Here is a 9,021-nt window from a genome sequence, read left to right on the forward strand (position 1 = left end):
CTCTGCACAAACCATCTCCTTCCTTATTTTTTTTTTGCCTGAGCCTTAAAAAAATAAAGACAAATCAACAGTAATGAAAATATTGGATAATAAAGGAGTGGTTGTTCTTTTTTTAATCTGGATGTCTGACTAACAATACAATTATTTTCTTGTGACAGTCTTTTCTCACACTTCTTGGTCTCGGACCTGCTGTGATGATAACAGATCTCAGTTGGCAGGAGTTTCCACTGCAGAAACCCCATTCAGCCTGTGATGCATTTTACCAGTCTCATATTTCCCAGCTCTAATCAACATGATTGTCGAAGATGTCTCACTTTTCCCAGATTTAATCAACTTAATTTCCCAATCAAAACAAGACCAGACACTGTTAACCCCTCATGCTATCTGCACCCCAGGGGTGTGTCCAGGCTTTTGTTTTGGACCGTGGCCCAGACTTATTTTGGGATGGCATTTGTGTGTGCACACATTTACCATCTCCACTAATCATTCACATCCATTAAAAGTTCATACACATGTTATATTTCTGTGCAGAGGCGCTGCTTGTCAACAGGCAAGGCAGGCAACTGCTTGTGGCCCCCTGGCAGGTAGGGGGCCCCCGAGGTCTCACAAACTTTAAACCGATAGCAGTGGCTCAAAAAAGGCAAATTCTGCAATGACTTTGGGAAACCTCTCTATCCCATGAGACAAGTTTGGTGTCAGTTTATTTATAACATAATGTTGATGAACGCTGGTTTGAGGGTCCCCCTGTGAGATTTTGTGTCAGGCCCAAACAGTCCCTAGAATCGCCAAAGTTTCTGTGTATAGTTTAAAAAGTAAAACAACAGAGTGGCAAAATAAATACTAAGCATGTGATGCCACTTTTTCTGAGCTGGTAGTGATTGTTTTCTACACAAAACGCAGTTCAGATCTCGCTTTAGTGTTTTTTTGTTGCTGTGATCACAGCACTTTTCTTTTTTTGGGGGGGGAAGGGGGGGTTTCAATGCAGATGGGACAGTGGACTGAGTAGGCAACTGGGAAGAGAGAATGGGGTATAAGATTCAAGAAAGGGGCTGAGGTCGGGGGCGTACCTGGGTCACCTGCCTCGAGGACCACAGTGCTGACATAAAGAGCATGTGACCCAATCACTAGGCCAACCGGCGCCATGCTCGCGGCACATTTAGTTGAAAATATTTCAAATTTGTAATACAGCCACGCTGGTAGATGTCTTTTCTCACCCAAGACGGGGCAGGGCTTCCAACATTAGCTTTGTCAACAACAATGTCAGACTCATCCATGTCCAGAGCTGCTGATGATGCCAGGATACAATTCACAATTTGCATAGTTTTTTTTGTTTCCTTAAGTAAAAGCAAATATTAAAGATATGAAGCAAATTACCTTGTGGTCACTAAAGAAGGAAGCGAAAGTAGCGAAAGAAGGAAGCGAAAGTAGCGAAAGAAGGAAGCGAAAGTCACTAAAGAAGGAAGCGGAAGTTCCTTGACCCACCTTTTGTAACGAGGCAACAGAGGCGCTCTGAAATTGAGGTTGTGAGTGCCGCCAGTGCAAAAAATAAATAAAGCTTTAATGGACACAGGCCCTAATTCCTTAATGACTCAAAACACAATGTAAGTCCAAATAATAACATACAAGTGTTCACTATCGAACTTGTCAAAAATAAATGAACGGGCAACCATTTGGTAGCAATCGTTGCCCAAAAAGTGATTTTTGCTAGACAGTACAGGAGTTGTCTGGCATATTTTTTTCATAGACTTTTTCTTCTCCTCTCCAAGATGCAATGCCAACCCTCTGGACATCGTGCCCCTGCCCGCACTCCAGTAATTATATTTGTGCCGTCAGTCCTTAAAAACACTTGAACCTGTTCAGAACAACTCATTTGAAAAATAAGCTTCATAAGAAAATCATCATCAAAATGTATTCCTCAAATAATACAGCCCTCATAGCCCAAGTTTTATGAAGAGGTCTGAGAAGTTCATTTTTGTGTCCCCCAGATATAGGAATACGAAAGACAACACTGGTATCTTTGTGTGTGTTTTTTTTCCTACACATGTGATTTATTTTCAACCTCAGTTCTGAGCTCTCAGCTCCTTTTAATGCTCTGAGTTTTTTTTTTAAACTTTTTTTTACAGCGCATGATGGCAAAATTAGGCTAAACAAACAAGAAAAGAAACAGAAAATTATGCACAGTGATTCTGTAATTTATTCAACGAAAACACATCCACAGAGACAGGCTTTCTTCCAGTTGTCTGTGCAAGTGGAAACCAAAGATCACATTGGATGTATATTCTGTTCTCAATTCATGTTGTGATACAGCCCCGGAGTTCATCTTAAATTGTGCAAAATAGACTGTTTTGCAGTGGTGGGTTTTAAAAGGGTTGTTACAGATTAATCTGTGGTATTCACACATTCAGGAGTGGGTTATGGGAGGGCGCGGGATACTAAAAGCCTGCGGGGAGAGAGAGGACAGTGACAGACAAACAAACCATGTGCTTGGGAAATATCAACACTTCCTTGCGGACAGTGATAAGTCAAAGGGGTTTTTGAATGTTTGCAGCACAAAATGTTATTTTGTCCCTCACTTTAGAAGTGGGATGACTTCCGAATCTGATTTTGCAGCTGATTTAGGACCCCTGCAGGACATGTAGCCTGAGTAAATCAAACTGGTCTGTAAATTGTGTATTTTGTTCAGACAGAGCTGAGTTAGCTGTCTCACCCTGTATCCAGACTTCATGCTAAGCTAACAGACTTAAGAGAAGTCTCAAGCTTTCCATCTCGTTCTTTGATTCGTTTCACACTGGACTCAAATTGTAACTTTTCTCTGTCCACCCTGTGTTCCCTGTGTTGATTATTCTTTGCACATACAAAAGACATCCTCACCTCAAGGTGTCAAGTTGTAATCCGACTGTTCACTTACCCATCGTCCAGCTGCCCACATGCTCTGTGAAGATGTCACTGAGTGTGTTTTTGTGTGTGTGTGCGCGATCATCAGGATCATCCATATGTCTTTACTGTCCACCGAGTCCTCGTGTCATTTGAGTAGTTTATATGCCTTTGCCTGTTACATTATTCATTATTGAGGTGAGCGTCTATGGCAGATCTTGGCTGACTCACTATGACTTTGTGTGTGTGTGTGTGTGTGTGTGTGTGTGTGACTCACTCAGTGCTTTTAGAAAGATGAGGACAGCGGCTTCACAGAGGGCAACAGAGGATTTATACAAGAAAAATAGCCACTTAGATTAGATTACGTAATGAAAATCATTCCTCCTTCTCTCTCTCTCTCTCTCTCAATCTATTTCACCTTCCCCTTTCTCCCCTTTCTCCCCTTTCTCCCCTTTCTCTCTCTCTCTATCTCTCTCTCTCCTCTGTCTGTGACGCACACACACACCCTAACTCAATCACCTACAAATGGAGCTATCTCACACCCTCAGGCAGCGGGCCCAAATGAGTACACCTTCTCTGCCTGTTTGCAAAAAAATAAAAATCCACACAAAACTGACAGAACACACACACACACACACACACACACACGTGCAATTTGGACACACACTCATTGTTTTTCCTTCCAATGATTGGCCGAGAGCTGAGCGCAATCCAACACTGTTCTCCGTCTGCTGAGTGGACATTATAAACCTGATACATCTGGGTCCATCGTCTCGTCTATCTCACAGTGTCAGTGCAGAGGAGGTTTTCCTGATCCACTCTGTGTGGTTGTTAAGTGTCCATCCACGGTTTGATTGTGGTGTTTCACATATCAATTAAGACCCATTGGAGAGTCGGACTAAGAGGTGGGTCCAATGCAATAAAATAATAATAATATAAAGTTAGCAATCAAAGTAAGGCCCAAGTTTCAACCTGATGTCACCCATAGACTGTATGAAACATGGACGTATAGACGGTGACTTAGTTGTTCTCATGAGGCCTTTGGAAGCCAAACCATGGCAAACCCCATTTTGGAAATCCTATCCCCAATCCGGAGAGGGGTTAAAGATAAGGTGGGAATTAAGCAGCCTGGCAAACACCCACCTGCCAGTCAACCCCGCCATCTTCGTAATAACGCTATCCCCATACAGGATGTAGAATTAAAGAAATTCACCATTCAGACCGTATTTATCTTTTGTATAGGCTATAAACATGTTTAATTTTGCTCTCAAAGTGAAGCTTATTTAAAAGCTTTATATGTGATTTTTTGATCCAGCAGATGTCGCCCTTGAGCACCAGCATGAAACAAAAACAACTCGCGGTGCATTGTTGTGTTAGCATGCTAATGCTAGCGATCTTTATTACGCTCGTATCTTCACACTGCATGTAAATTTACCTGAAATGAGCGTGATCTAGAAACACAGTTAAGCAGTGAGTACAGTATGTTATTCTTCTTTTCTCTAGTCCCTCAATTAAACAACTTTTATACACGAGGGGAGGAGTCAGCCGGCTGTCCCGGCGATGTAAACAAAGTGAAGATAGGACTCTGAAAACTCTGAAAACATCACAGACAGTGGGACTCGGGTGTTACACCCATTGTAGACAGTCATGACTCACAGAGTTATTTTCAGAGGAGATACTTGATTTATATTTAAGTGTGAACAATCACATAGAAAGTCTTTAATATTGGTGTTAGTGTAACTTCCTGGGTTTCCCAAGACTGCCTCAAGTGGACACTCGAGGAACTGCAGTTTTTTTTTGCACTTCTGCAGTGGCTTTATTTTACAAAGCTGGAGGTTGCTGGATGGTCAAACCCTGATTGAATCCAGTCGTGTTTGTTGCATCTCAGATCATTTCATCATTGCTTTACTCTTCTTTCTTTTTAAAAAATCTATAAGATGGAAGATATATATCATCCTTATATCCGTCTATTTTTATAATCTACACAAAACCTCAGATGTTAAAGAAAGAAATAAACAAAAAATTATTTTTTTTGGAGAGGGATATATATCAGGACTATTTCCTCTTCAGACCTGTGGAAGTGGTTGCCTGGCAACAGCTCCGAGCCAAGAAATAGTCAATGAAGTAGCCCAAAGGAAAACTCTAACCTGTCATATTTTACACTGGAGCTATTTCAAAAAATGAAAGAAGAAGAAGAAGAAGAAGAAGAAGAAGAAGAAGTGTGTTTTTCTGTAAGCTTTGGTTGTATTATGCTGCACTTAAAGATAGCTTCACAACTTTTTCTCACCTGTTTTTCAGTCGTTGCGCTTAGCTTGGCTATCAGGCTGCTAGCTTCAAACACAAGTGTTAACAATCTCCTCTTTGGTATAAGGAAGTTAATGAGTATATTTTCCAGATTGCCAAACGTTTGCTTATTGTGTTATCAGAAAGGCGGACACACATGTCTGCTTTTCAAATTGTTATTATCAGAAAACGTCTAATTCAAAACCACTCAGAGCTCAATCAGTTCTACTAATCTGAAGTCTAAATTGCTTACCAGAAGAAAAATGCAGCTTCTCTAATCACATTGTTAAACAATTATCTCCTATTCTGCAGAATTTGCAGGGAACAAACATTTTTCACAACAGATGGATCTTTGTGCTGCAAAACAAAAGGATAGAAACGGCACGGCTAAGCTGTCTAATATGGCATCACAATGTTAAAGCAACCATATGTTTGAAAATGTGCCAGGCCACATATCTTAGTAAGCTTATATCACCGTGTGTAATTACTGATAGCCCAATGATCGCCCTCTGTCTAGATAAACCTGATTAGTATCGACTGCGCTGTAAGCCGCCCTAATCCAGCGTAAGGAGAGAAGGATGGACGCAGGGAAGGAGGAGGAGGCAAGGAGACAAAAAATGTCAGGATGGGAGGGCGAAGAGGAGAGGGAAATAAAGACACAACATGGTGCAAAGGGATTGTGAGTAGAGGGGTCAAAGACGGGGCTAAAAAGAGGAAAGAAGAAAAGCAGGAAAAGTCATGGGAAAAGGGAGTGAAGAGAATCAGAGAATTATGCCAGAGCGGTTCAGAGCCTGAGGGGAAACCAGAGGAACAACACATGAAGCTGTTCTGAGATCTGCCTCCTCCTTTTTCTTTTCTTATAGCTCGGTGCTCGTGCGGTTCTCACCAACACCACGGCCTTTAATCGCCGTACTGTACTTCACAGCTGCAACAACAACTGAACTCTTTAACCTTCAGTGACGTAGGGTGTATCATTTTTGCAGATATATGTCGCGTTAAGCTGCTTTAGTTTTTGCGACGTGTGCAGAACAAATTAGCAATCGAGCGAGGTTAATATCGAAAACTGACAAAATAATTGAAATCTTTTCTCAGTTCCAAAGATAAAAAGTGAGGGACCAACGGGTTAGACGATCGATTTTCAAGGCAGTCCAATAAGTTTGAATATTTTTAAATTGTATTAAAGGCAGAATGTGCAACATTTTACACATTACTACAGCAGATATCCAGTCTATCCTGTGTAAACGTGTCTCTGAGTCATGACTGTCTACAATGAGGGAGATGCTCGAGTCCCGCTGGCTGTGTTGTTGTCAGAGCCGTGTTTACATGGACGGGACGGCCGGCTCCTCCCCTTGTGTATAAAAGCTGTTTTAGTCAAGAACTAGAGAGAAGAAGAAGAACATACTCACTGATTATTTGGATGTCACATAAGTGTCGGCCATTCTGTGTCAATTTGTGTGCAATATGAAGCTACGAGCTAACTAAGGAGCGCTAACATTAGCCGGCTAACACAACAACGCAGGACACAGGTGATTGCAGCTCGAGCAAAGGACAATTTTGTCCGCCGCTTGCAGGTAATGCTGCTTAAATATGGTGCGTTCTGATTGATAACTCCTTTGTGTGAATGTGTGTCTCTGGAGGAGAGTGGAGGCTTCAGAGTAATAGAATTGTTTTGGTGTCATGCTGGTGCTCAAGGGGCGACCTCTACTGGATCACAAAGTTGCACATTCTTCCTTTTAAGGTATTTTTTTTTTAACATATAAATGGAGCAAGAAATTTGTTGAGATTCAACCTTTAGCTCAGCCCGGCTAAACCATTACTGCTTTATGCTGTCTGAATTATTATACTCTCCCAGAACTACCTCTTTCTGATATAAGGAACCCCAGCAAATAGACTTTTAAAGGGTGTTTTGTTGTTCTTAAAAGATAAGATGACCTTAGAAAGCATTAAATAAGGAAAGGGGAGAAACGTTGATCACAAAGGCGGCTGTGTGAGGAATAGCAGATCGTAAAAGAGACAAGGCTGGGAGAGGCAGACTGAACGAGATAAATGCAATTTCCATGATCAGTTTAACTGAGAGACCATTGGCATCCCCCTCTCTCTACTGCCTCCCCGTGTGTGTGTGTGTGAGTGTGCCTGTGTGTTTCCTTGTTTGTGTGCGAGTGTGCCTGTGTGTTTCCTTGTTTGTGTGCGAGTGTGCCTGTGTGTTTCCTTGTTTGTGTGCGAGTGTGCCTGTGTGTTTCCTTGTGTGTGTGCGAGTGTGCCTGTGTGTTTCCTTGTGTGTGTGCGAGTGTGCCTGTGTGTTTCCTTGTTTGTGTGCGAGTGTGCCTGTGTGTTTCCTTGTGTGTGTGCGAGTGTGCCTGTGTGTTTCCTTGTTTGTGTGCGAGTGTGCCTGTGTGTTTCCTTGTTTGTGTGCGAGTGTGTTTTAAACACACAAAGATCCTCACACGTCAAGTCCACACACGGTGTGATACAGTGGTTACTTGTGATATGAATCCCTGTGCTGTTCTCACATGGAGGGGAACATGAATCAATGTTTGTGTTCATGTCACGCATGCTAATGTAAATATCCATGAATCCTTGTTTATGGGTGTACATGCTCATTCCTTTCATTTTCCACATTTGTGTGAATGTCGTCCCGCCTCCGCATAATCACCACTGAATAAGGAAGTGATAATGGCTTAAGTGGTGGTGAAAAGACAAGAGTGAGAGATTCCACGGATCTACTGACAAAACATAAGTGGCCTCCACTTAACTGGTCAATGGCCATAAATGCATTAACAACCCTCGCTGCATTAACAAGAACCACAGCAGCAATCAAGCTTATAATGAGCCTGCCAGCTGCTGCTTGATTTCATAAACATATGGAGGGACGCAGAGTGCATCTCTGTGAGCAAGAACGCAACACAAACTTTAGAAATAAAGTGGGCTCGACTAGTCAAAACGTCTTTGAACAAACCTCCAGGAGAGCGGATGATTGCACGCTTTTGGCTATGTAATGCATTTTTCGAAATAACGTATTTATTACATTTTTAATTTAAGAGAAACAGCAATTAAAACAAAACACCACACAGCTCAGCATCTTCACAAAAGAGAGCAAAACAGGCAGATTTATCAAATATAGGGCATCCCTTTGATTCATTTAACACAGCATCACAACAAAAATGTACGATAGTTGGGTCCTAATATTTCACATATTTCAAACAACACCTGGCAGACACCTAGATATTTTCACATTTAAGAAATGGTCTCCACATTTTGATGAAGGCAGCTGTGTTTTTATGCTCCATATACCGACCGGCCGTGTTGTTCATTTTAACAGTTTGAGAAGGTTATGGTCTCCTGGATCAGCAGGCAAAGGCCCGGGGGGGGTCCAAGTAGTCAGGAGTCTAAAAACACTGCGTCATATGAGGATGACTGCTAATATGTTTTGGAGGGGAGTCGAGGGATTCGGTCAGATTACCTTGTGAAAGTCCTTTTTCCTTTTGAGGAACATGGTACGGATGTGTGCCCTCATTTTTTACAGCTCCAAGGTGTAGGCCCCAATAATCTAGTAATCCTCGTCCCGTGTGGAGAATCGGACCACATCGAGCTCCCTCCACCATTCCCTGTCCTCGTTGCCAGCCCCTGCACACAGGAAGAAAAGAGCAACAGCAGCCACAACAAAGCAGCCTTTCATGAATTGTGTCTGATGGTGGGACGGAAGCATTTTTAAGGCATCTGCACCCAGCGCATGCAGGCCAACGTAGCATAATTTATCCAAGTCTTTGCCCCACAAGAAAGGGTAAAAATGTAAAATGACTGCTCCTAGATTACTGACACTATGGTTAGAGTTCATTAGGTGCTGCAGGGAAGGACTCGCACACA

This window comes from Labrus mixtus, chromosome 2 (assembly GCF_963584025.1).
Source record: "Labrus mixtus chromosome 2, fLabMix1.1, whole genome shotgun sequence".
Lineage (NCBI taxonomy): Eukaryota > Metazoa > Chordata > Actinopteri > Labriformes > Labridae > Labrus > Labrus mixtus.